We start from the raw sequence: 26,208 nt of genomic DNA on the forward strand, positions 1-26,208 counted from the left end.
CTATTTGTGTTTCATTCTTAATATTTCTAATTACTCAGCAATATAAACAATTAATTCAGGGAATGTGCCTTGAAAATCAGGAGGTATCTTTTGTGGAGCAAATTGTAAATTTGCATCATTCCATTAAACAAACTCCACTTATTTGGGCAATTTGAGATTTCACGATTCACCTGCACTTTGCAGTTGTACTTTGTATATCCTTTAAACTCACCACAAGATGTTAGATTCATGTTTAAAGGCTGGTGTCTTATACCACCTGAATCCACCAGCCTCCAAATTTCCAAAGACTTTGGAATCAAAAGCAGAATGCTGCAGAGGCTGGAATTCTGAAATAAAATCAGAAAGTACTCAGTAAATACTCTGTGGAGCGAAAGACATGGCTCATGTTTCAGATCTATGACCTTGGCTGGTTTCAGTTTAGGGACAAGATAAGACTTTACTTTTGGGATCAGTTGATTGAAACTGCTAAAAGCAGCTTCTAATGCAATCCCTTCTATTCTTGATTAGATCTCCTACAGTGTGGGAGCAGGCTATCCAGCCCAACGTCAACCCTCTGAAGAGTAACCCATCCCCCCTCTGATTAATTCACCTAACCTGCACATCATTGGACTGTAGAGGAAACCAGAGCACCCACTGGAAAGTCACACAGACACAGAAAGAGCATGCAAACTCCACACAGTCACCCGAGGCTGGAAACGAACCTGGGTCCCTAGTGCCATGAGGTAGCAGTGCTAACCACTGAGCCGCCGTGCTATCCCAGCTGCTGTGCTGTCAATCTATGGAGCTCTAAGGAGACAGGCCTTCTTGTTCCCAATTGGAAACTGGGATTGCTCATCTCAGTCATCGTTCTGGCCTTCAGTCCTGACTGAGTCTGGGGTATGGTACCTTCCAAAAAAGCAAGATACCAGTCTGCTCCCTGCTTTCAGTAGATGCCCCAGGCTGGGTGTTGGCAGAGGATCAATTCCTTAAATGCTGGCTGGGTAAACCCCAGAATCCATGGGGAGTGACATCTTTGCTCTGTCCAGATAGAGTCTGGAAGGCAGCAAATTCAATCCCTGATGTTAAAGCCAGTATCTGACTGAAAAAGTAGCCAATGTCATAGATTAGAAATCGGTGGCGGAAGATAAGGAGGATTTTTTTTTTAACAGAGAAGTATCTGGGAACGCTGTACCAGAAAAGGAACAATGAAAGCTGGTTCTATACAATATCTTGAAAGCAAGTTATGCAGAAACTGGAGAATGAAGAGAGAGTTAGTCCTGCTGTAATGCAGTAGTTCCGTTCTCATACAATCTCCTGTTATAAGAAAATCGAGTAATAGCAGCACCGTTTAACCTAGTGGGGCCTGAAACGCGTAATGACCACTACATGCTTTAAAACTTTGCACTTTAGAAACAGTGTCCACAATTTGTCAATCGCGTTATAGCAAATTCATGTTAACAAAACACATGTTATAGCAGAACGACCTGTACAAGCAAAGCTCAGGTGCACAGGTATAAGCATGACCGCTCGGTTCAAAAGGGCCAGTATAGGGTGGCAGGCTGAATGGCCTCCTTCTTTGCAGGTTTATACAATTCTGATTGTGAACCTCCGATGGTGGCGGGGCAGAGCAGGGCTCCTGAGCCGGAGCTCATCTGCTCTGACTGCTTTTCTTTTCCTTTCTCTTTCCATTTTTCTCTTGATTACTTTTCTTGTCCTGAGCTTAGATGGCACTGGCAGTGACGTGAGCCCAGCACATGGACCTCGGGCGGGCCCAGGGCACAGACCTCGAGCGGTCTCGGGCCAGGCCCAGGCCGGGCCCCAGTGCAGAGGAGACTGAGCCCCTACCTACTGTTCCGGAGTAAGCACAGGACCCGAAATTGGCAGCTGCTACATTGGCAGAGGTGACCTCGGCAAGGTAGGCCCAGAGGCAAAAGATGGAGCCTGAGGATCAGCAACTTTGTTGTGGATTGGGTCTGGCGCTGGTGGTGAGACGGTGGCAGAGGGCATCATGACAACATCGATGAGGTGGGCCCAGCGACAAGAGACATGACTCTGACATTGGTTGGTCCAGCGCAGGCAGTGGTGAGGCTTTGGTTGGAGGAGTATCGGCCCAGCAGTAAAGATGGTGCCCAAGGAATTGCAACTGCAATGCTGGTTGGGGGTCGGTGTAGACAGCGGCACAAACTGACGGTGGTGAGCTGACTTAGGACTGATGGACTCTCTTCAAATTAGATCATCCTTTTCTTTTTCTTTATTCTAAAATTATACAAAATGGTGCCATATTGTGGTGACAAATTGGAAGCTTTTCACTGCATTTTCTTATATTCTTACTGTAAAATATCCGCGACAATAAAAATCAAAATCCAAATCCAACCGGAACAACAATTTATCATCTGTTACATTTTTCCCCCTTATTTATTTCCTCACTCTTGAGACCAAGTTCTCTGCTTGGAGGGGTGAACGATTGTGCTAGGTCTATCATGTGAAAACTAAAGATTAAATAATGATATGAGGCATCACCATTAAAACTCAACATTTAAAAGGCAAAGTGAGTGATCTTGGCTTCCCCATCCCCATGAGTAGTCAGGATGTGGTGACCAGACATTCCCCGACCACCCCAAAGGAGGTAAATGATCAGAAATGCTAACTTTGGGAAGAGTTTGATCGTTGACGGAGTTTCTTTCACTGTCACTTGAGGAGTCACTGAGGCCTACCACATACCCCCAACCCCCTCCACACCCCAAACACCACTCCCCCCACCCCACTGATTCCAGCTGCTCCACCGCCATTTAACACAAAAGTGTCTGGGGATGTGTAAGAGGACAGTCTTTCAGAAGCACCATGCGGTTCCTATGACAACAGCAGCAACTAGACTTTGAAAGTGATTCGCTGGCTGTGGAGCATTTTGAGGCAATGACAACATCAAACTGAATTTGAGAGGCACGCCTCCCGTTGCAGTGAAACGTCCTCGCGGCGGGCCGCAAGCGTGCATGTGAGATGCGCTTAAACGAGCCAGAGCGAGACGTGGGAAAGCTCAGGGAGAAAATTCCAGAGCTGACGGCGTTCGCCGGAGCACTGAGAATGAAGGGCGGACGAGAGGCTGGACTTGGAGGAGTACTGAGCTTTCCGAGGGTTGTAAAATGTTAAAGGGGAGAGGGAGTGATGGAAGGGTTTGTGAGCAAGGAGTAGATTACTAAAATTGGAGCAGCACCTCTAATTTAAAGACATGCGCCAACGCTGAGTTGCTCGGCTAATTAATGGGAGATGAGACTCCGTGTCAGATAATATAAGATCATGCAAATGATCCACAAAGTGTACAGGAGAATTTCCAGTTTTAATGAAATAAGAAGAGGATGGGCAAATATTAATCAAAGATTCAAAGCATCATTCCAAGTGATGACGATGGTATGAAGCATTGGAGAGACCACCCACGGAGTATGTTCTCAGTGAACTCAGTGAAAGGCAGTCCGACATTGGAACATGTTCAAGATGAAAGACGAAAGATGTTTCCAGGTTGTAGATCACTGAGTTACTGGAGGGACAAATGCCTGGTTCTCACCAACAGAAAATCTGGAAAAGAGCATGACCCAAATTTGAAAGGATGAAATTCGCAAAAGAATAGAAAGCACAAATGATAAAGAGATAATTGTACGTTAGAAGAAGGTTTCCACTTCCTCTGGGCATTCCAAAGTATTTCACAGCCAATTTTGAAAGTTTTAGTCTCTTCTCAGTCAAACACAACCATGTTTAATACAGTAAGATCCCATAAACAGCAAATCAGATAAGTGGCCAATTAATTAATTTGTGGCAGAATTGATTGAGTCATGATGTTTGGCCATGACACTTCCCTGGAAACAGTTCAAGAATGATGTGCATTTATATAGCACCTTTCATCACCACATGATGTTCCAACGCGCATTGCAGTGAATTAACTGCTTTTGAAGTATAATTACGGCTATATTGGAGAAAATGCAGCCACCGACTTGCTTTCAGCAAAGCTCCCATTGACAGTAACGTGATAATGACTGGATTTTGTGTTTTGATTTGTATGTGATGTTAATTGAGGGTAAATATCGGCCATGACACCAGGAAAAACTCCTCTGTACGTCTTGACAATAATATCCATTTGAGGCAGCGTACGTTAAAATCAACACCTCTGACCATGCAACACTCCCTCAGAACTGCACTGGAGTGCCAGCCTTAAGTTTTGTGATCAAATGCTGGGGTGGAACATCAGCCTTGTACCTCAAAGGTGAGATTGTTGCAACAACTATATCGACTTGCAATCATCTAGCACGAATGAAAATCCCAAGGTCCTTCATTTTAAAATAATCTGACACAAAGCTACGTAAGGCGATATTATTCTGACAAAGACTTACTCAACCTAAAACATTGACTCTGATTTCTCTCCATAAGTGCTGCCAGCAATTTTTATTTTTGATTTGGATTTACAGCATCCGCAGTTCTTTCATTTTTTTAAGGTAATATTAGGACAGGTGACCAACATTTGATTCCGAAGGTAGGTTTGGAGAAGTGTGTAAAAGGTGGATAGGTATAGAACTGTAAGAGGGGTATTCCAGAGGCTGGGATATTGAAGACAAGGTGATGGAACTAAACCTGCAACCGTACAAGAGACTAACTAATAAAAGCTAAAAATCACACAACATCAAGTTTAATTGGAAGCACTAGCTTTCGGAGCGCTGCTTCTCCACAACCACCTGATGAAGGAGCACCGCTTCCAAATAAACCTGTTGGACTATAACCAGATGTTGTGTGATTTTTTAACTTTGTCCACCCCAGTCCAACACCGGCATCTCCAAATCCTAACTAATCCATGGCTTGTCGCTCTGCTTTCTGTGGATGGTCATCCAGTTTACGCTTGAAGTTTTATTAAAATGGCTGAGCCTTTGGCAATACTGAATTCCCTCTAAGGCACGTCGAAGTGTGAAAAGGTCATGTGGAACGTTCTGGAAATAAAACTCCAATGCCAGTAAAAGTGACCACAAAGGAATTAAGACAGTTCTAAAAACTCGATAGGTTCACTAATGTCTTTCAGAAAGGAAACAAAGTAAATTAAGTGCCACAGAAGTTCACCAGAACAATTCTTGGGATGGTGCGACTGTCCAGAGAGGAGCTGAGAATGGGCCTGTATTCTCTGGAGTTTAGAGACATGAGACACGACGACACAGAAGCATAGTGATGGACAGAGTCGATGCAGAAATGATCTTTCCCCTGGCTGTGGGATCAAGAATCTGGGTCACAGTCTTAATATAAAAGACAAGCTCATTTAGGACTGGGATGAGCAGGAACCACTTCCAAATGAATATTCAGAATTCTCTATACCATGAGATTGTGAAAGCTCAATCACTGAGCAAGTTTCAGGCAGAGACTTATAGATTACTGCATGTTAATTGTAGTGATTGTAATGAGGGCACCTAGGTGGATCTCATAGAATATGAGTTCCCTGATTGGGGCTATAAATTGAGTGTAATCAGGGATTCCTGGCTGACAAATATAAACAGGAGTGTCAGAGGTTCTGAGAGCTGGCCCTGAGGGAGCTGGGTCAGTGTCATGTACTATATACATGTAAATAAATGGTGACTTTGTGATAGGACACTAGTGTTTGTGGGGTTATTACACTAGTGACAAGGGGGATATGGGAATATGATATTGAGGTATATGGTTACCCACGATCTGAAACAGCAGAGCATGCTCAAATGGCTGAATTGCTCCTATGTTCTTAAATCCACTGTCCTTATCCAACTGGGCCCAGACATGGCTCCAAATTGACATCAAACTTTTTAATCCTTAACCTTCCTTTGAAGTTGCCCAATAATGCACTCCACTCATCAAGGAGCACCTGGGGATGGACAATAAATACTGGATTAGTGGTGCTGGAAGAGCACAGCAGTTCAGGCAGCATCCAAGGAGCAGCGAAAGCCTTCAGGGCTTTTGCCCGAAACGTCGATTTCACTGATCCTTGGTTGCTGCCTGAACTGCTGTGCTCTTCCAGCACCACTAATCCAGTATTTGGTTTTCAGCATCTGCAGTTATTGTTTTTACCTCATGGACAATAAATGTCAGGTCCACCAGCAAAGCCCAAAATCCAAGAATGGATATAATTGTTTTACAGTATCACCCAAATTGTGACTTGTTTAAGTCCTGTGTGTGTGTTTTGAATCCACAACGTTCTGCATTGGCTGAGGGTTTGGTGAGTAAAAGAGTAGAGGCTACAACATGCTAGATTTTGTAACAAACTTGTCATCTTTTAAAACTGGACACAAATTAACTTTGAAGCAAAGACCACCCGCCTTCTGATCTGTAGCCAAAGCAGAGAGCTGAGCCCACTGTGAGCTATTCAGACTGTGCTACCTGAAGAATTGATCGAGAGGTGTCATTAAATAATTAAAGGATTTCAGGATTGTCCGGTGAACTCTCAAAGGGTGTTAGGACTCCATGCTCGCACAGGAGACAGGAAGAGAGAAATCACAAAGAATTCCAACATAATTGAGATTGCTGTGCGGATCTTGGTTTCAGTTGATAAAAGCTGGCCAAGGGGGACTCTCTGACCATCAGAACAGAGACATCGTGAAACAGAAACTGTACACAACGGGGAGCCAGAGAAACACACTCAGCACAGAAAGACAGCTAAAGGGTCTGCTACACTGAAACAGACTACCATGTGCCCCATCCTACAGCGCTGTTAAACTGAAATAAATGAGCCTCTCTTCATTCTCACTCACAGTTTTGACAACTGAGTCCTCCTATGGGGTGAACCTCCAACTATTTGAATACAGATGCCATCGCAACTGCTGAAACTGACCTAACCCTGTCACTTTCAGAATCTTAAAGCAAACTATATGTGACTATACTACAAACTGGTCTCATCCTTATCTTCGTACAGAACTTTTATCCTTAATTACTTTAACTCCTTATATAAATATATTTTAGCTAATAACTGTACCAGGATGTAGTGCTAGAAAAACACAGCAGGTCAGGCAGCATCCGAGAAGGAATGATGAAGGGCTTTTGCCTGAAACGTCGATTCTCCTACACCTCAGGTGCTGCCTGACCTGTGTGCTTTTCCAGCACCACATTCTCAATGCTGATCTCCAGCATCTGCTTCACTTTCTCCTAATAACTGTACCACCCACTTAAGCAACTTTCAGAAGTGGTTGTGTAATAAACTAACATTTGCACTGTGTGAAACATAAAACTGAGGGTTACTTTAGATTCCCTACAGTGTGGAAATAGGCCCTTCGATCCAACGAGTCCACGCCAACCTTCCTAAGAGTAACCCACCCAGACCCATTTCCCTCTGACTAATGCACCTAAGACTGTGAGCAATTTAGCATGGCCAATTCACCTGACCTGCACACCTTTGCACTATGGGAGGAAACCCACACAGACAGTAACCCAAGGCTGTAATTGAACCTGGGACCATGGTGCTGTAAGGCAGCAGTGCTAACCACTGAGCCACCATGCTGCTCCAAAGCAGGATCACCAGAGGAAGCTCATGCAGATGTAGAAAGAATGTGTAAACTCCACACAGACAGTCACCCAAGGCTGGAATTGAACCTGAGTCCCTGGCGCTGAGAGGCTGCAGTGGTAACCACTGAGCCAAAAGTAAAGACCCACCCAAGCACTGCTCACTGGCAAACCTCAACATTACACTTGGTCAGTGTGGGGATTGAACCCATGACCTTGGTGCTATTAGTACCACACTCTAACCATCTGAGCTAACCAACCTACAATGGCTTAACTTTAAACCATTGTAAGTTAAAAGGACGTTGGATACCACTTGATATGAATTCTTAGTTTAAGATCTCTCTGAGGAAATGCTTTCTATGTACTTGTGACATCAAGGGTCACCGATACTCAGATAGTGACCTTCTCTATTTGTCCAGTCACCTTCATCAATTTGAGTATGTAGTTTCCAGGTGTCTCTGCTCTGCCAAACTTTATAAAATGATTGTATTTAGTTCATATTGTCCCTTCTTATTCTTTCTATTGCAGTGTATTATTGCAGACTTTTATGTATCAAATGTATTTGCCCAGAGTCTGCCTACTTTACCAGTCTGATATCTGCTCCCCACATTTCCAACTTTGCAAACATCAATATTGTAAACTGCATATCTAAATCCAGACTGCACTAACTTAATCAAATTTCTTTGATACTTTCTGAAAGATTTTGATCAAGTTTAAGAAGACCGTACTGGCTTTGATATATTAGCCCACATGTAACCAAACACCAGTTAAATTTGTGAGGTAAAAACAATGACTGCAGATGCTGGAAACCAGATTCTGGATTAGTGGTGCTGGAAGAGCACAGCAGTTCAGGCAGCATCCAAGTAGCTTCGAAATCGACATCCTGATGAAGGGCTTTTGCCCGAAACGTCGATTTCGAAGCTACTTGGATGCTGCCTGAACTGCTGTGCTCTTCCAGCACCACTAATCCAGAACCAGTTAAATTTGTGCTGATTCATTAAACAGATGTTTCCAATGGACATCAACCCACTGAAGTTGAGATCAGATGGGGGTTTCTGAGCTTGAATTTGCTCAGGGCAGTGCCATAATCTTCCAGGCCTCCTAATTCGCGACCTCAGAGTTTGCCATTCTACCAAGAACAGTAGGAATACTGCTTTTTGCCCAATGAGAGGCAGTTCTGAATTCTCAACTACTCCACCCAGAGAAGGTTGGTACCATTTGAGTCAGGTCAGGAATTATGAGAGGGAGAGTAAACTTGGAGGAGTTCTTGTGAGACTGTTGATGAAAATATCCCTGTAGAGGAGAATTGGGATGGTGGGGAAACCCCACCTCCTTATCTAAGGAAAGATATGTTGGCATTGGAGGCAATCCAGAGAATGTTCACGCGACTGATCCTGGGTAGGGAATGGCTGTTTTAGGTAGATTGGGCTTGTGCTCATTGGAATATAGAAAAATGAGAGGTGACCTTCTTGAAACATTCGAGATTCTTACTGGAGGTTGACAGGGTGGATACAGGAAAGTTGTTCCCCCTTGTGGGAGAATCTGGGACCAGAGTGCATAATCTCAGAATAATGGGTGACACGTTTCAGATAGAGATGAGAAGGAATTTCTTCTCTCAGAAAGCAGTGAATATGTACTAGGTCTAACATACAAGGAACGGCTGAGGATCTTGGGATTGTATTCATTGGAGTTTAGAAGATTAAGGGGAGACTTAATAGAGACGTACAAGATAATACATAGCTTGGAAAGGGTGGATGCTAGGAAATTGTTTCCGTTAGGTGGGGAGACTAGGGCCCGTGGACACAGCCTTAGAATTAGAGGGGGTAAATTCAGAACAGAAATGCGGAGACATTTCTTCAGCCAGAGTGGTGGGCCTGTGGAATTCATTGCCGCAGAGTGCAGTGGAGGCTGGGACGCTAAATGTCTTCAAGGCAGAGATTGATAGATTCTTGTTGTCTCGGGGAATTAAGGGCTACGGGGAGAATGCGGGTAAGTGGAGTTGAAGTGCCCAGCAGCCATGATTGAATGGCGGAGTGGACTCGATGGGCCGAATGGCCTTACTTCCACTCCTATGTCTTATGGTCTTATGCTATTCTTTACTCAGGAGTTCTGTCGGGTCTGCGTTGTTAAGTATGTTCAAAGCTGAGATAGACAGGTTTTTAGTCAGGAAGGGTTAAGGGGTAAAGGCTGGAAAGCGGAGTTGAGGGGTATCAGGTTACTCATAATCTCACTGAATGGGAGAGCAGACAGGATGGGTTGAATGGTCTGCTTCCACTCCAACATCTTATGGTCATTTCTGGAGACTGCCACGACTTTTCATGGATGTAACCTGACTGCTGAGGCAGGGGGGAGCCCTCTGGTTGCAGTGACCCCAGCTGCCAGTGGGGGGCCACCTCTAACTGGCTGGCAGCCTCTGAATGTTCTACTGGAAAATGGCCATGAGTCCACCAAGCCCTTAGCAACACAAAATGGGTTTCCCCTCCCACCCCCCACGGATTAATTTGCTGACGTTCTTCTCAAGTCAGCCTCGGGAATGTTCACCGGTAACTGGAATATATCGGTAAGCCTTTTGAAGCTTTTTCTTCCTGTCCCCAGCCTTCCACTCTATTCAACTTTCCTGTATCCACCCTGTCAACCTCCAGCAAGAATCTCAAATGTTTCAAGAAGGTCACCTCTCATTTTTCTATATTCCAATGAGTACAAGCCCAAACTACCTAAAACAGCCATTCCCTACCCAGGATCAGTCTGGTGAACATTCTCTGGATTGCCTCCAATGCCAATATATCTTTCCTTAGATAAGGAGCTAGGGTTTCCAAACCATCCCAATTTGCCTCTGTCGGACTATATTCATATACAGTCTCACAAGGATGCCTCAAGGTCAACTCTCCCTCTCATAAACCCTGACCTGACTCAAATGAATCCTCCACCGCCAAATCCAATCCACCCAATGTCTGGGGGAAGAACGCCTCATTTTCCGCCTTGGGACCCTCCAACCACATGGCTTCGACGTCAACTTCACCCATTTCCTCAACACACCTCCCCCCCCCCACCTCATCTCAGATCCAACCACCCTCTTGACCTGTCCTACCCGTCCATCTTCCTTCCTACCTATCCATTCCACCCTCCCCTCCAACCTATCACCATCACCCCCATCTGCATCGACCTATCGCCTTCCCAGGTACCTTCCCCCACCCTCCTATCTCTCAGCCTCCATTTCCACCCCCACCCCCAAATTCCTGATGAAGGGCTTATGCCCAAAACATCGATTCCCCTGCTCCTCGGATGCTGCCTGACCAGCTGTGCTTTTCTAGCACCCACACCTTTTGACCCTGATCTCCAGCACCTGCAGTCCTCACTTTCTCTCTGACTCTAATGGTCCCAACCTCACCGGTGGAGTAGTTGAGACTTCAGAACTGCCCCTCTTTGGGCTAAAAGGCATTCCTACTATCCTGATAGAATGGCAAGGAAGTCTCATCCTATTATTTCTACAGGTTTCCCATTAGCCTTGTGAAGCTATCAGGTTTGTCCCCCTCCCTTTATTTAAGCAGATTAGCAATCCTCCAGTTCTCTGGCACTGCATCCACATCCAACGAGGGTTAGAAAATTGTAGCTTAAGCTTGTTTATCTTCCACCCTTACATCGCTCAGCAACCTAAGGTCACTCTATATGGACAGAGTGACTTTTCTACTTCCAAGATTACAGACCTCTTAAGTGCCTTTATCTGTTTATCTTCTGTTCAGTCACTAATGCCTTCTTTCCTTTAATGACGACCGACACAAAATGCTCCTTCAGTAACTCAACCGTGCCTTCACTGTAAGACATTTAACAGTTCCTAATCAGCCCCAATCTTTCTTTCAATATCCTTCTTTGAATATATGTCTGTAGGTCATAAAGGTTACATTCTTTATTATAGTATTATTAGATATGACCCTACAGCTGTACTTACTTTTAGAAGGTTAGACAAAAACATTACACAATAGTGGAAGGGGGGTGGGTGCAGTGAGAAGAAATACATTTGTATCATATGCACCACGAAAAGACAGATAAAACAAAGATTATATTCCCTACAGTGTGAAAACAGGCCATTTAGCCCAACCAGTCCACACCGACCCTCCGAAGAGTAACCCACCCAGACCCATTTCCCTCTGACTAATGCACTGAACACTATGGGGCAAATTAGCTTGGCCAACCCACCTAACCTGCACATCTTTGGACAGTGGGAGGAAACCCACACAGACACAGCGAGAATATGCAAGCTCCACACACAGTTGCCTGAGGTTTAAATCAAACCTGGGTTCCCGTCGCTGTGAGGCAGCAGTGCTAATCACTGAGTCATCACACTGCCCGCTGTTGAAATCTTGTGGCTGACCCGAACTGTTACCTGATCCTGAGCTGACAGTATGACCCTCTCCGTCGCAAAAATGGCCTGATATGTCACGTTGCCAGAAGACAATCAAAGATGGCCTTGAAATTGTAAGAAATTACTCTAAAAAATAACGCCTGAGAATTAAAAAAAGCAAGTCAGCCATTGGATTGGAGCTGAAAGGCAGATACCTTCCAGAGGGAAAAGTGGAGGGTGACAGACAGAATAGTGACGGACCTCCTGGTGCAGAGATAGAATCATACCGCATGGAAGAGGCCCTTTGATCCATCGGGTCTGTGCCATTGTGTCTACACCAATCTCACTTTCCAGTCACAGCCTTGAATGTTAGGACGTTTCAGATTGTAGATGATCCCCGGGTGGATCAGTGAGATAGGAGTAAGCTGGAGGAGTGTGACGAACTGTGAGTGCTGATCTCCTGGAGGCAAGCCACAGCGGCAATGACATTACCCCAGGACTCCCACCACCATTACAAAATGACTCAGCTCATGTTTTGTTTTGCTCAAGCCCTCAGCGGAGCCTTTTCTCGACTCTAGACCTAATCACCACACCGGGAGCTCCATCACCCTTCTGTCCACTTTTCCCTCTGGAAGATATCTGCCTTTCAGCTCCAGTCAAATGGCTGACTTGGTTTTTTTTTTCTCAGGCGTCCCTTTTTAGAATATTTTCTTACAATTTTGAATCTAGACTTAATGGGATGTGTTTTATAAGATCAGCGGAGACCCTGACCCAGTGGGTCCTGAGGTACACTTGTCGGCACTGGCAGAGTTCTACCTGAATGGAATCCCCTCACTTCCACCCCACATCAAGATGGGTGGTGGTCTCTATGTGCTATTGGTCCAGTCACAGGGCCAGCAGCTTAAGCAACCTACACCAGGAGAGATGGTTGTTGCTGAGCCTGAAGCAGGCTGGTGATAAAATTATCTTCAAAATTCACAATGTTGGATAGGAGGGCACATCTTTGGTTGGGGTAAGGTGTAATAGGGGTGTATTGGGGTAACTTTACCCACTTGCAGCCTCTGTGGGGCTTTCTCTGCTGGGATCTTGCCCACATTTAGCCAGTGGTCTCTCTGCCGTTAACAAAATGATGCTTCCTTGCCCCCAGCAGCCTGTTTGATTGTCCACTCTTCGTCAGTCACATGGCCTCAACAGACATCGAGGAAGTGACCCAACCCAGCCATTATATGCTTCTAAACCCCCCTCCCTAACCCCATCCGGACCCCTCAGTTTTGGGATTTCATAGGCCCCTGTGCCCTTTGGGTCGATGATAATCAGCCCAACGTTTCTAGAACTCTTTGCGTCAACCTCTCACCTGCCACAACCAATCAACCTGGGCTCCGAGTGTGAAAGCCTGTGGCCTGTATCCTAAACTGCCCCAATTCCCAAGGTAACCATTACACCACCCTTGCCAATTTACATTGGCACCCAGTCCGGCAAGGTCTTCATTTGAAAATTATATTCAAATTCTTACAGGCTGTATTCTCACACAGCGCTGCAGCAACTTCCACTCCTATGGAAACACTGTGTTCCTCCAAATCTTATCCTTTGCACATCACCCTCTCACTTGTGGCCACTTCCCATTGGCAAGTGAGCTTCAGCATCTGAGCTCTTGAATTCCCTCACCAAACCGCTCTTCTCTCTTTCCTTCTCTCCTCGATGAAGATCCTCTTTAAAATCTAAAGACAGAATCTTCCAGGCCTGTAGGGCAAGGGTTACGGTGCGGAATTTGACCAAAAGGCCTATCTCAATTTTGGGAGCAACCCTTTGCATCTTTTAGTCAGGTTCAAATGTCAAGGTGAAATTCTTGCCAACAGGTGAGCTTCCTGTTAAAGGGGGACATTGTTAACAAGCTTATTAACAGCAAATCTCATCTCATTAGCACACTGCTTCCTACCCAAATCACCCACCAACATTGGCATGCTATAGATCACCATGCTATAAATGCTAACTCTTCACTGGCATCTCTCTGATACACTTGCTTAAGAAATTACAGAGCTACATTGCAGGGCACACTGCCAATGAGTGTTGAATGGTAGCTGCAAGGACCCTCAGATTACAGAGTGGACCAGGCTGCATCTCAGGGCACTCTTAGCATTCACTCACTTAGCGCCTACCAACGTGCTTACAGCATCTTTGCCTTGCTCTGTTGATTAGCACAGTCACACCACCAGGCAGCTTGCCTTTTTCTGATCGACAGTTCTTAGTCAAAGGAGAGGGGTGAGCAGAAATCTTGCCCACATGATGCCCACAAATCTTGCCCTCAGTGTGCTACGTCAGTCTCAGTCCTGCACCCAGCCTTACACGGCGAGCACACTGCACGTGCAGCAAGCAAGCGACTAGGGCTCACAGTCTGAGGGAAATGGTCCTCACTGAAATCATGGAGGCACTCCTCAGTCATGGGGAGTCTCTGATTCCAGTCCAGGGAAGGATCACAGTCAGTCAAGGTATTCTCAGTCGGTGGGGGGGAAGGTCTGTGCCTTTGTGGTCCCAGGGAGTGGGACCATGGTCAATCCTGTGGCGCCATAGCAACCAGTTCAGGGAGGTTAGGCTAATGCAGTCGGGGAGATTGGCACTATCAGTCAGGGATCTGGTTACTTCTCATCCATGGCTGTCTGGTCAGGTCATGCCAGGGAGTGGGTCAGTCTGTTGGGTCCATCCAAAGGAACTAGTCTAAAGAGGGCTGGGGACAAGGGGAGACACTGCATAGCAAGGAGAGTTGGGAACTGATTCAGTGGGATTGGACACCCTTTGAACCTGGAGGTCTAGTCAGGCAATTCCATGGGGGTTTGTGTGCAGACGGTCCAGACATTCTGAGGGTCTTCCTACCAGAGGAATGTGAACCCTCATTGGCTTGAGCCAAGGATCAGGGGACTGGGAGTGGTAGGGGGAGGGGGGGGGGGGGGGGGGGGGAGATGGGGGAGAGTTTGTGGAGATGGAGAACTTGGCCATCTCTGGAGAGTGAGGAAGAGGAGAGTTGTAGACCATGAGCCTTGGTGGGAAATGGATGCAGTAGCAGAGACAGAGTGAGGGTGAGGCAGTCGAGAGAAGGGTGTTGCAGTTATCCTAGTGGAGCGGAAAAGGTAACCAGTCTCTTGTGGTGTTGGAGGTTGTTCCTCTAGATGCATTCGGAATGACTGACTTTGACTGAGCAGGGCAGCTTCGAAATGCCAGTGCTTATCTGGGTGCCTTTTGAATATGGCATGGGCGCTGTGGAGGCTGGTCTATTGGTGGATATCCAGTGAGTGGTGAGCTGTTCCCGGAATGGTGAGAGATAGGACAGAGCTGGAATCAGGTATGATAGATAGTTAATAAGATGAGCTTGATAACATATGGAGAGAGGCATCACAGCCTTCCAGGAAATCTGACCAAATTAACAGGGCCAAGAAAAGTAAGAGGCAGCCCTGTCTCTTTGACTGAGTTTTTAGTCACAGTCCCTCAAGTCACCTTCCTTTACTCCAAATGAATTAGGTTCCCATAAAGGCCTTGGGTCCTTTTCCTCCATTTAATGTTCTATAGGTCAGTAAGTTGACGTCGAATGTTACAGGTAAAACAGAACCCAATGGAGGGCGAGATTTAAAACTGGTTAAAATGTAGTCGCTACTATAATGTAAGGAAAAGCAGCAGTTAAATTTCTGACAGTGAGGGCCACAAATGTCAGGAGGTATTTCCCAGACCACCTGGTTTAGTACTGTAGGTTGAGAGATAAGTATTGGCCAAGGGCACCAGGGAGAACTCACCACTTCTCCAAGGAGTGGAATCTCTTACATCCACCTGAGAATGTAGATGAAACCTTGGTTGAGCTTCTCGTCAAAAGATAACACCTGCAGCAGTCTGACACTCCTTCAGTGCTGTGGTGGAGAGTGAAGCGGAGTATATGCCTGAACATCTGACTCAAAGACAAGACAGGGAATCAGGGCTGAACAAGCTTTCTCATTCTCATCTTTACGTCTACAATGCAAGGCGATGTTAAAAGCAGCTGTTTGTTTGAATACAACAGTGTGACGTTGGTGGAGGCAGAAGAGAAGTACTGGGAGGACAGGAACATCCAGGATTCATATCTAGCCTGTGTAATAGAGGCATCTCAACTTCAAGTTATGTGAGGCATCTCAACCACAAGTTATATAACAAAAGTAATCAATCATTAGTGTCATCAGTATCAGACCGTGGTTAAGGCACGGCATTGATGTAGAAAGGAAAAGGGAAGGCAGTGGCCTACCAGTTGTTACTGCTGGATGACTAACCCAGAGACCCACAGGATGTTCTGGGCACCTGGATTAAAATCTTACCATGGCAAATGGGGGAGTTTCAACTCAATAAAAATCGTGAATTAGGAGTCTAATGATGACCATGAAATCATTGTAGATTGTTGGGAAAACCCCATCTGCTTCTCTAATGTCCTTTAGGGAAGGAACCTGCTATCCTTACCTGGCCTGGCCTACATGTGGCTCCAGACCCACAGCAACATGGTTGATTCATATCTGCCCTCTGGGCAACTAGGGTTGGGATTCAAATGCTGGCCAGGTCAGTGACATCACCATCCCGTGAATGAATAAAAGAAAAAGGATTTTACGTTTTCTCTGGCCACTTTCTTGACCTCAAATCATCCTCAAAGCACTTTACTCGGAATGAAAATCACTTACTAGATATTAGCTGCTGTTGTAGGAAATGCAACGATTCATGCACAGTAAGATCTCACTAACAGTGAGATCAGCACAGTCATTCCAAATGCATCTAGAGGAACAACCTCCAACACCACGGTAACCTGTACGGGTTTGATGGATATATATTGATCAGAGTATGTGGAAAATCTCCTTTTTTAAAGAGTGCCATGAAGTCTTTTGTGTTCACCTGAGAGGTACAGTACTTGGGTCTGAAAGGGTTAATTCTCAGGGCTGCCCCAAGCATCACCCAAGATAATGATGCCACATGGAGTAATGGGCAGAACCGGATTGCAAAGGAGTCAGATCTAATATTCTTGTCCTCCTTGGACTCTTTGTAACAATCTATCATGTCAGTGTAACCTGTAACTAGTTGTCAACATGTAATAAAGCATATTGTGTTAACTGTAAGAGACTTTTCTAGGTGTGCCAGGAAGTGGTTTACCTGCACCATCCCAGGCCATGTGGATTCCAACACTAAAACAGGATGGGGACAGCTACCTTCACATGAACAGCAGGGCACACAAGATGGTGAGCTGACAATTTGGTAAGAAGCATCGTGGAGTTGATTTGATTGTTTGTACAACACGGTGAGCAGTGGGCTGAGATTCGTTAGACTCAGCTTTAAGCGTAGAGCAGGCAGCAGCAGGGAAAACCCTTTTGTGGCAATCCTCAACAAGGAGGAGTGCTCCGGTGAATGGTAAAAGTATTTCAGACCCGGGAAGAGACAAAACTCAACCAGAGGGTGGCACGGTGGCTCAGTGGTTGGCATTGCTGCCTCACAGTACCAGGGAACCGGGTTCGATTCCAGCCTCGGGCGACTGTCTGTGTGGAGTTTGCACATTCTCCCTGTGTCTGCGTGGGTTTCCTCCGGGTGCTCCAGTTTCCTCCCACAATCCAAAGATGTGCAGGTTAGGTGAATTGGCCATGCTAAATTGCCCATAGTGTTAGGTAAGGGGTAAATGTAGGGGAATGGATCTGGGTGGGTTGCTCTTCGGAGGGTCGGTGTGGACTTGTTGGGCCGAAGGGCCTGTTTGCACACTGTAGGGAATCTAAATCTAAAACTCCCTATAGAAGGAGAATTAGTAACCCCAAAGTTAAAACAATCTGTGAGGTGGCAGTCGGTAGGGAGGTCAGAGTTCAGTGATGAGCAAATAGACATCAGAGGCTCCATGAATAAACTTAAAATCCCTGGTGGGGATTTAAAATGTCACAGTAATCCAGTCGGGAGAAATAAGAAGGCATCATGGGACATAGCTATAGAAACAGAAGTAAAAGGACGCCAAAAAATATTAATCAAAGGTCGCTGATCCAGGGACATTGTGGTGCCACTAACCAAAGTGATAACATCTAGCTGATTAAATGTCTAAGAAGTCGTGGTCTAACAGGGGCAGAATACTTTCGGGAATCTATACAGACTGTGGAAAAGGTGAGAGAGCCCAATTAAGGCCAGAATCGTTTACGTAAGCCAATGAATCATTAAGTGAAACTGTGATCAAAGCTATAACAGTGGAATTCACATAGTGCAGGAATCCCCATTTTACTTATGAAAGGTGGGAAGCCTCCATTTTAACAGTAAAACATGGGGAAGTAAAACATAAGCAAGTAAAATACATAATCACAGAGTGAGACATTTTAGAGAAAAGAAAGTTTCAAGAGACAGAAGTTTCCAAATTAGATACTAAAGCAGAAGCTGATGTTATCACATACCAAGGGATAAAAGAAACATGTACTTTTGAAGAATGTGTCGAAAGCCTTTGACAATTATTTTAATTTTAGAACCAGTAAAATCATATCTGTTAGAGTCCGAAGAAGAATTAACTCGAAAGAAACACATTCAGATCCCAAGAGAAGCAGAAGTCTAGCAAGAAGAAAGATCAATCTTAGACAAGAAGATCAAATATGGCAAAGGAGATCGGCAGAGTCCGTTCAATTCTTAGAAGCCACATCTGAGAAACCAGTAAAATGTTTAGCAGTGGTAACAGAAACTAAAAATTCTTGTTATTGCTACAGAGCAAACAAACTTTACAGGTGGCATTAGTGCCCCAACTATTAAAACTGCCAACTCTCACAGAATAGCTTACTTTACGAAAATGCGTGCAAATGGACACTATTGCAGGAAACCATAGAATGCCTACAGTGGGGAAACGGGTTCTTTGATGCAACAAGTCCACGCTAACCCTCTGAAGAGTGACCCACCCAGACCAATTCCTCTTTATTTACCCCTGACTGATGCACCTAATCTACACATCCCTGAGCACTACAGGCAATTTAGCATGGCCAATTCACCTAACCTGCACATCTTTGGATTGTAGAGGAAACCCACACAGGCACAGGGAGAATGTGCAAACTCCACACAGACAGTTGCCCGAGGCCAGAATTGAACCTGGGTCCCTCATACTGTAAGGCACTAGTGTTAACCATTGAGCCACTGTGCAGCCCAGGCTAAGTATGCAAAAAAAGATAATACAATACAGTCTGCAGCAAAAGAAAAAAAAGTGTTTTAGGGGAAATAAGGAATCCAGACCAAACATTTTGCAAGCTGGTATTCACATCAATGGTCAGCTCACACTGGGGTGAGTGTCACTACATTATGAGATACTGAGGTATGGTTAAGAAAACACTGTCCATAGCTAATAACAGTGCAGCTACATGGTCCATTTTTTTCTCAGATCTCCTCTAGACTATTTACTCTTCACCTTAAACTTATGCCCTATAGTCTTAGACATGTCTGCCATGAGGAAAAGATTCTCACAATCTACCCTGTCTGTGCCACATAATTTGCTTTACCTCAAACAGATTGCTACTCAGCCTCCTCTGCTCCAAGGAAAACAAACTCAGCCTATCCAGTCTCTCCTCATAAGAGGAGGGCAGCACGGTGGCTCAGTGGTTAGCACTGCTGCCTCACAGCATGGTAGCTCAGTGGTTAGCACTGCTGCCTCACAGCACCAGGGGCATGAGTTCAAGACCCCCTTGAGTGACTGTCTGTGTTGAGTTTGCACAATCTCCCTGTGTCTGTGTGGGTTTCCTCCAGGTGCTCTGGTTTCCTTCCACAATCCAAAGGTGTGCAGGTTAGGTGAATTGGTCTTACTAAACTGCCCAGTGTTAGGTGCGTTAGTCTGGGGTAATTATAGGGTAGGGGAATGGGTCTGGGTGGGTTACTCTTTGGAGGGTCGGTGTGGACTTGTTGGACCAAAGGGCCTGTTTCCGTACTGTAGGGAATCCAATCTAATAACTGAGACTTTCCATCCCTAGCAACATCCTGGTGAATCTCCTCTGCACCTTCTCCAGTGGAATCACATCCTCTGATAGTGTGGTGACCAGAACTGCACACAGTATTCCATCTGTGATCCTATCAATGTTTTATAAAGTTGTAACAAGACTTCCTTGCTCATATGTTCTATGCCCTCGCTAATGAAGGCAAGCACCGTCTGCCTTCTTCATTACCCTGTTTACTTGTGCTGAGACCTTGAGGGATCTGTGAACTTGTACACCAAGGTCCCTTTGTTCCCCAACTCTTGCTAGAGACCATGATTCATTGTGAATATCCTTCTTTTATTAGACCTCCCAAAATGCATTATCAGGATTAAATTCTATCAGTTATCACTCTATCCAATTTGCCAGATGATCAATATCAGACTAACCTGAGACCATCCTCCTCACTAGCAACAACACCACCAATTTTCATGTCACTTGTAAACGAACTAATTAAACCATCAATGTTTGCATGTGTGGTGGTTAATAAACATAACAAACAGCAAAGATCCCAGCACCTTTCCCCATGGTATACCACTGCTCACATGCTTCCAATCACAAAAACAACCCTCTGCTACCACCCTTTGCCTCCTGTTTGTTAGCCAATTTTGGATTGAACCTGACAACTTGCCTTGAGTCCCATTTACTCTTACCTTTTGGACCAGCCTTCCATGTGGCACCTTGTCAAACGCCTTGCTGAAAACCACATCACCTACACTACCCTCATCAATAGGTTTATTCACTTGCTGAAAAACCTCAATTAAATTAATCAGACAGGAACATTGTTTGTTCACATGCTTCAGCACAAATCTACAGATGGATTAAGAATTAAGATGCAAATGCACGATGTGATACGTACAACTCCATGGAAGGGATGAGCAACGGTCAAGCAACTTCCAAGACATTACGAGGAAGAAATTCCCTATCTCAGAGATTCAAGATGCCGCCAAGTATAAATTGCCTGTTTCATCAGGGAAGAGATCCTGCACAAGAGAAATGCAAGAGGTTAATGATCCTTCTGTTTAAAAGGACTTCACACCACCAGGAAGAGAATCAAACAATCTTTTGCCCATCAACATCTCCATGCCAGAAGGGAATGCGTTCAAGGAGAATTGTGAAACCTCCAAATGGCCTGAATTTGTAAAGTCAAAGGTAGATTTTGCACTGTATCACAGCCACTTTCTCAACGTCCACTGAAACATTCATCACTGCAGGCAAAGCAGGCATCTATCGTCCTACAAACCTCGGACATACTCCGCTCAAGTAAAAGTAAAATGCTGCAGATGCCAGAATTCTGAAACAAACACAGAAAATGCTGGAGAAGCTCAGCAGAGTCTGTGGAGAGAGCAACAATGTTGATGTTTCAAGTCTGATGTGACTCTTCTTCAGCTTTCCTGTCATTATCCTCTTACATTTAGAAAGGCAAGGACTGATTAGTGATAGTCAGCATGGCTTTGTGCGTGGGAAATCATGCTGCACAAATTTGATTGAGCTTTTGAAGAGGTAACCAAGAAGATGGATGAAGGCAGAGCAGTAGACGGTGTCTACCTGGATTTTAGCAAAGACTTTGGCAAGGTACTGCAGGGTAGACTGGTTAGTAAGGTTAGATCACATGGGATCCAGGGAGACCGAGCTAACTGGGTAGAAAATTGGCTTGACAGAGGAGGTAGAGGGTGGTGGGAGAGGGTTGTTGCTCAGACTGGACCAGCAGTGTGCCGCAAGGATCAGTGCTGAGTCCACCATTGTTTGTTATTTATATAAACAATTTGGATGAGAATATAGGAGGTATAGTTAATACATTTGGGGATGACAGCAACATTGGCACTATAGTGAACAGTGAAGAAGGCTATTGAAGAGTACAACAGGATCTTGGTCAACTCGGCCAGTGGACTGAGGAATGACAGATGGAGTTTAAAATTTGGATGAAAGCAAGGTATGGCATTTTGGTAAGGCAAACCAGTGCAGGATTTATACAGTTAATGATAAGGCCCTGGGGAGTGTTGCTGGACAAAGAGACCTTGGGGTGCAGGTACATAATTCCTTGAAAATGGTGTCACGGGTATACAGAGTGATGGAGAAGGTGTTTGGCATCCTTGCCTTCGTCAGTGAGAGTATTGAGTACAGGAGTTTGCACACCATGTTACAGCTGTACAAGACATTAATAAGGGCATGTTGGGAGAACTGCATGCAATTTTGGTCAGCCAGCAATAGGAAGGTATTTGTAAGTTGGAAAAAGTGCAAAAGAGATATACAAGGATGTTACTGAGACTGGAGGGTTGAATTATAAGGAAAGGTTGGATAGGCAAGGCGTTTGTTCCTGGGAACATAGGAGGTTCAGGGGTGACCTTACATGGAGATTTATAAATCATGAGAGGCATAGATAAGGCGAATAGCCAAGGTCTTTGCCCCAAGGTAGGGGAGTCCAAAGCTAGAGGGCATAGGTTTAAAGTGAGAGGGGAAAGATTGAAAAGGGTACTAGGGGGCAACTTTTTTCACTCAGAGAATGCTATGTATATGGAACAAACTCCAGATGAAGTGGTGGAGGTGGGTACAATTACAACATTTAAAAGATATTTCAACAGATACATAGATAGGAACAGTTTAGAGGGATATGGGCTAAATGCTGGCAAATGTGACTAGTTTAGTTTAGGAAACCTGATAGGCATGGATGAGTTGGGCTGAAGGGTCTGTTTCCATGCTGTATGACTTTATGACCATTTTGAACCACCAGTTCAGGGAGAATTGAGAGATCCTCAACATTTGACATTGTGAAAACAGGACATGAGGAGATAATGAGGTTGAAAGCAAAGGAAATGCCTTCAGTTAAATGTTTCGGCTATTCATGTTAAGAAAGTACATTAGATTGGAAAAGGAAAAGCACTTGGTGGGAGATATAGTGATAGGGTTTTGTGCAGATATGCCTCAGTCATATGTTGGTCTATGTTCACTCTGTCATTCTTCTGCTTGAACCTCCGAGGTTCATTTGTGGCATCAACTTGCTGTATTCAAAGCCAAGCAGCATGTGTGGACCCTTGGAGCAGCTGTGCATTTAGAGGGAACGTCCATGTTAGTGTTGCGGTGAATAGTTGTATCTTGTACAACTCAGAGCTTCCTGCTGTATAGTATTACCATCAGGGACAGTTTAACAATTAACACAGATTAATAGTTATTAAGACGTCTGGCCTGAGATTATCATCATTACCAGAAGAGCCCATCCAAGAACACAATTAAAGTGAGATTGGGAAAGGTGATATATAAATGCATTATTTCATGCAAAGAAGAGAGAATGTGTAGTGATCCATTAATTTTCATGCAGAGTTCTGACAAAGGACAGACAAATGGTATTGTAACATCACTCAATTTCTCCTGTGAAATCACACTTTATTTCTCCAAGCATTTTCCACATGCTTGTTTAGGAGTAAGTAGCCAAGGTAGCTGGCAACTGGTGCAAATTACATTGTAATGATTCTGAAGCAGACATTGCTGCACGAAGGTATCTGCAGCAAAACCTTGGTAAAATAGAGATGTTTCCAAGAGAGAGATAGCTCTCTGAGATTTTATCTCAAACCCCTCAACACAATAACTTCTGTTCTTGGTTTACATTAAATTTTGAACAAAAAATTCTTAATCCAAGATGTCGGTAGATAATCTGTAGAATATAGACTTATCTGAATATTGTCGTAAAATAAATATTTTGAACTTAGATGCAATTTTGACAAGTGTAAGTACATTTTTAAAGTTCTTTTTAATTGTCAGTACCCCGCTTATGAAGGATGAGGATTGGGGATTGAGCTATTAAAAAATAAGGAATTGAGGACAAACCTCTTTGACCTGGAAGTGATTTGAATGTGGAACCTGCTACTACATTGCATTGATTTTTAAAAATGTATTCACAGTATGTGGACAGCACAGGCCAAGGCCATAATGGATTACTCTTCATTGATTGTCCTTAAGAAGGTATATGTGAGCTACCTTCTGGAACCTCTGTAGTCTACCTGTGGAAGACACTCACCAGTGCTCGAAGGAAGGGAATTCCAGTATTTTGTCCCAGCAACAGGAAAAACAATATGTTTTCCAAAAGGTTTGGAGAGGAACTTGGGATGGTCATGTTCCTGTGGCCCTTGTTGAAGAAGCTAACAACGTTTTCTTTTTAGATTAGATTACTTGCAGTTCGGAAACAGGCCCTTCGGCCCAACAAGTCCACACCCATTCCCATACATTTACCCCTTCACCAAACACTACGGGCAATTTAGCATGGCCAATTCACCTAATCTGCACATTTTTGGAGTGTGGGAGGAAACCAGAGCACACCCACACAGACATGGGGAGAATGTGAAAACTCCACAGGTTGGACCGAAGGGTCTGTTTTCGTGCTGTACATCTCTATGACTCTAAGTCCACACTGACCCTCCAAACAGTGACCCACCCTCCTCCCCTATTACTCTACAATTCCCCCTGGCACAGTGGCTGGCGTCAATCCAGGCCCAATGTTGGCATTCTAATGAAGCTTGGAGAGACCTGCCAGGCCTGAGATTGATGCCCAGCCTGTAGAAACCCAGGCTGTGGATCAGAACGTTGGGTGGGGTTGCCCAGGCAGACCAAGCACATGGAGAAAGAAAAAAATCTTTGTCTGGGACAGTGGTCAAAAGGTCCCTGTGAACTAGTGCAAAGTGAGTGAGAACTAAGAGAAGTAAGAACTATGGGCCTCTGGTCGAATGCATGTGTTGAGGGTCAGTCCGTGCACACCAAGTGTCCGAGCAGCAGCAGTACAGTGAAAGGTGCAGGTGCATTCTCAGGTGCTGCACTGAGGTGGAGGACTCGTCAGAGAGGTGCATTGGGGGATGGGGGAAGCTGGAACGTGTCCGATGTCAACATGTGCTCAGGGTAAGGTGCACATGATCACTGTCCATGTTACTGACCAGTGTCAAAGATAGAGACTCAGAGGGACATGCCGCAAATTGTGCAGTAACTCCTCTGACCTCCATCTAGTTTCTATCCAATTGGTGGGAGGATAGGAAACTGTATATTGACTGGATTGACTCATCATGAGACTGGGAACATGTGACAGATTCTCCTGATGGAGGAGCAGCGCTTTAGAAGCTAGTGCTTCCAATTAAACCTGTTGGACTCTCGCCTGGTGTTGTGCGATTTTAACCATGTATCAGAGGCCCCTTGCTGCTCATTAGTGCGATTCCTGTCTTGCTGTTTTGCACTTGGTTGGGAAATGGGACGTTTTGCTCACGACAGCGAGAATATTATTTACTTGCCCCATCTTACTCGATTTCCCCGCCTTTCTTTCAAATGCCCACATCACTTTGTGCCCTGGGACAGTCTGACCCCAGCGGCAACGGGCCAGAGAGTCTCACCCGGTGCTTCCCCCCGTTTGGAGGCTTGGGACTTCTCAAAGGGTGGAAGAGGTATCGGGATGTGGGGGAATTGGACACAGGGCAGGCGAAGTTGGTGGTGGGCCCGTCTGTGGACTGGGTCCGTGCTTTGGAAAGCTCGGGTTGACAGGTCCTTTTCGTCATTTCCTCACAACTAAGTGTTTCTCCGGCTGCCCCTTCATTGCAACGATGTCACTGGCCTCAATCCCTCACCTTTCTCTCTTGAAGTTAAAAGTTGAATTTGATAAGGGTAACGTTTTGTGATCAGAGCTGAATATTCTGCGTGCCCCGCCTCTATAAACGCCCAGCTTCGGGGTCTGAGAGTACACCTCTGACAGCAAGGTCTGCATCAAATGTCGCTTCCTATTTTGCTAACTTTTCCATTTGTATTCCACCTCCTGCAGCGAGCAGTATTCCCTTACACCCTCACTACAGCTCGCCGTCTGCCATTGATACATTCTGCATTGGAGGGGAAAAAATGATGCCTCATTTGTTGCAAAAACAATCAGCCATGACCCATCACTTACTCTGTGCAACAATAAAAAACGCCAGCAAGGGAAGGGTTTGGCAGCAATCACTGGATTGAGAGTTAGGAGAGAGAGGTCTGCAGATGCTGGGTCACCGAATTTCCACGGTAAAAGGTCAAAACCCCGACATTTTATTGATGCATCTCTGTGTCAAACCTCTTCAACTCCCGCCCCGCGAGAAACCTCGATCTTTACTTGCTCACATTTCCCTGCACACACACACACAAAAATCAAACTATCTCGCCGCCCGCGTTTTGACCCATCCAGCAGTCCCCACTGACCTGTTATCACCCCAATTCTTCATTTCCCGCTGCTGCCCAGCCTGACGCAGCCCGTGCTGTATCTGGCGAAGCAACAAGATATATGAGAGCTTTCATCCCCTTCGACTGCGCTGATCTTTCAAAATTTCCAGATCGTTGAGCACAACAATACCAGAACCGAACTGGACTAAATTCATTTTCACTCTAAGTAGCTGGACACGTGCCTCATTTGTAATTCCAGCTTTGGCCTTATGCTTTCTTGGAATCCTAAGGCTG

General features: G+C 45.1%; 1 long non-coding RNA gene across 1 annotated transcript; it reads right to left on the bottom strand.

Annotated features, from left to right (window-relative positions):
* Nucleotides 1-3,341: 3,341 nt before the first annotated feature.
* On the bottom strand, nucleotides 3,342-26,205 carry LOC140483249 (uncharacterized). The gene is made up of 3 exons (XR_011961921.1): nucleotides 25,954-26,205; nucleotides 20,621-20,744; nucleotides 3,342-3,549 (listed from the first exon to the last, which is right to left on the bottom strand). It is a non-coding gene; the product is annotated as an uncharacterized lncRNA (long non-coding RNA).
* Between the last annotated feature and the right edge of the window lie 3 nt (nucleotides 26,206-26,208).

The sequence above is a fragment of the Chiloscyllium punctatum genome, chromosome 11, assembly GCF_047496795.1.
Source record: "Chiloscyllium punctatum isolate Juve2018m chromosome 11, sChiPun1.3, whole genome shotgun sequence".
Lineage (NCBI taxonomy): Eukaryota > Metazoa > Chordata > Chondrichthyes > Orectolobiformes > Hemiscylliidae > Chiloscyllium > Chiloscyllium punctatum.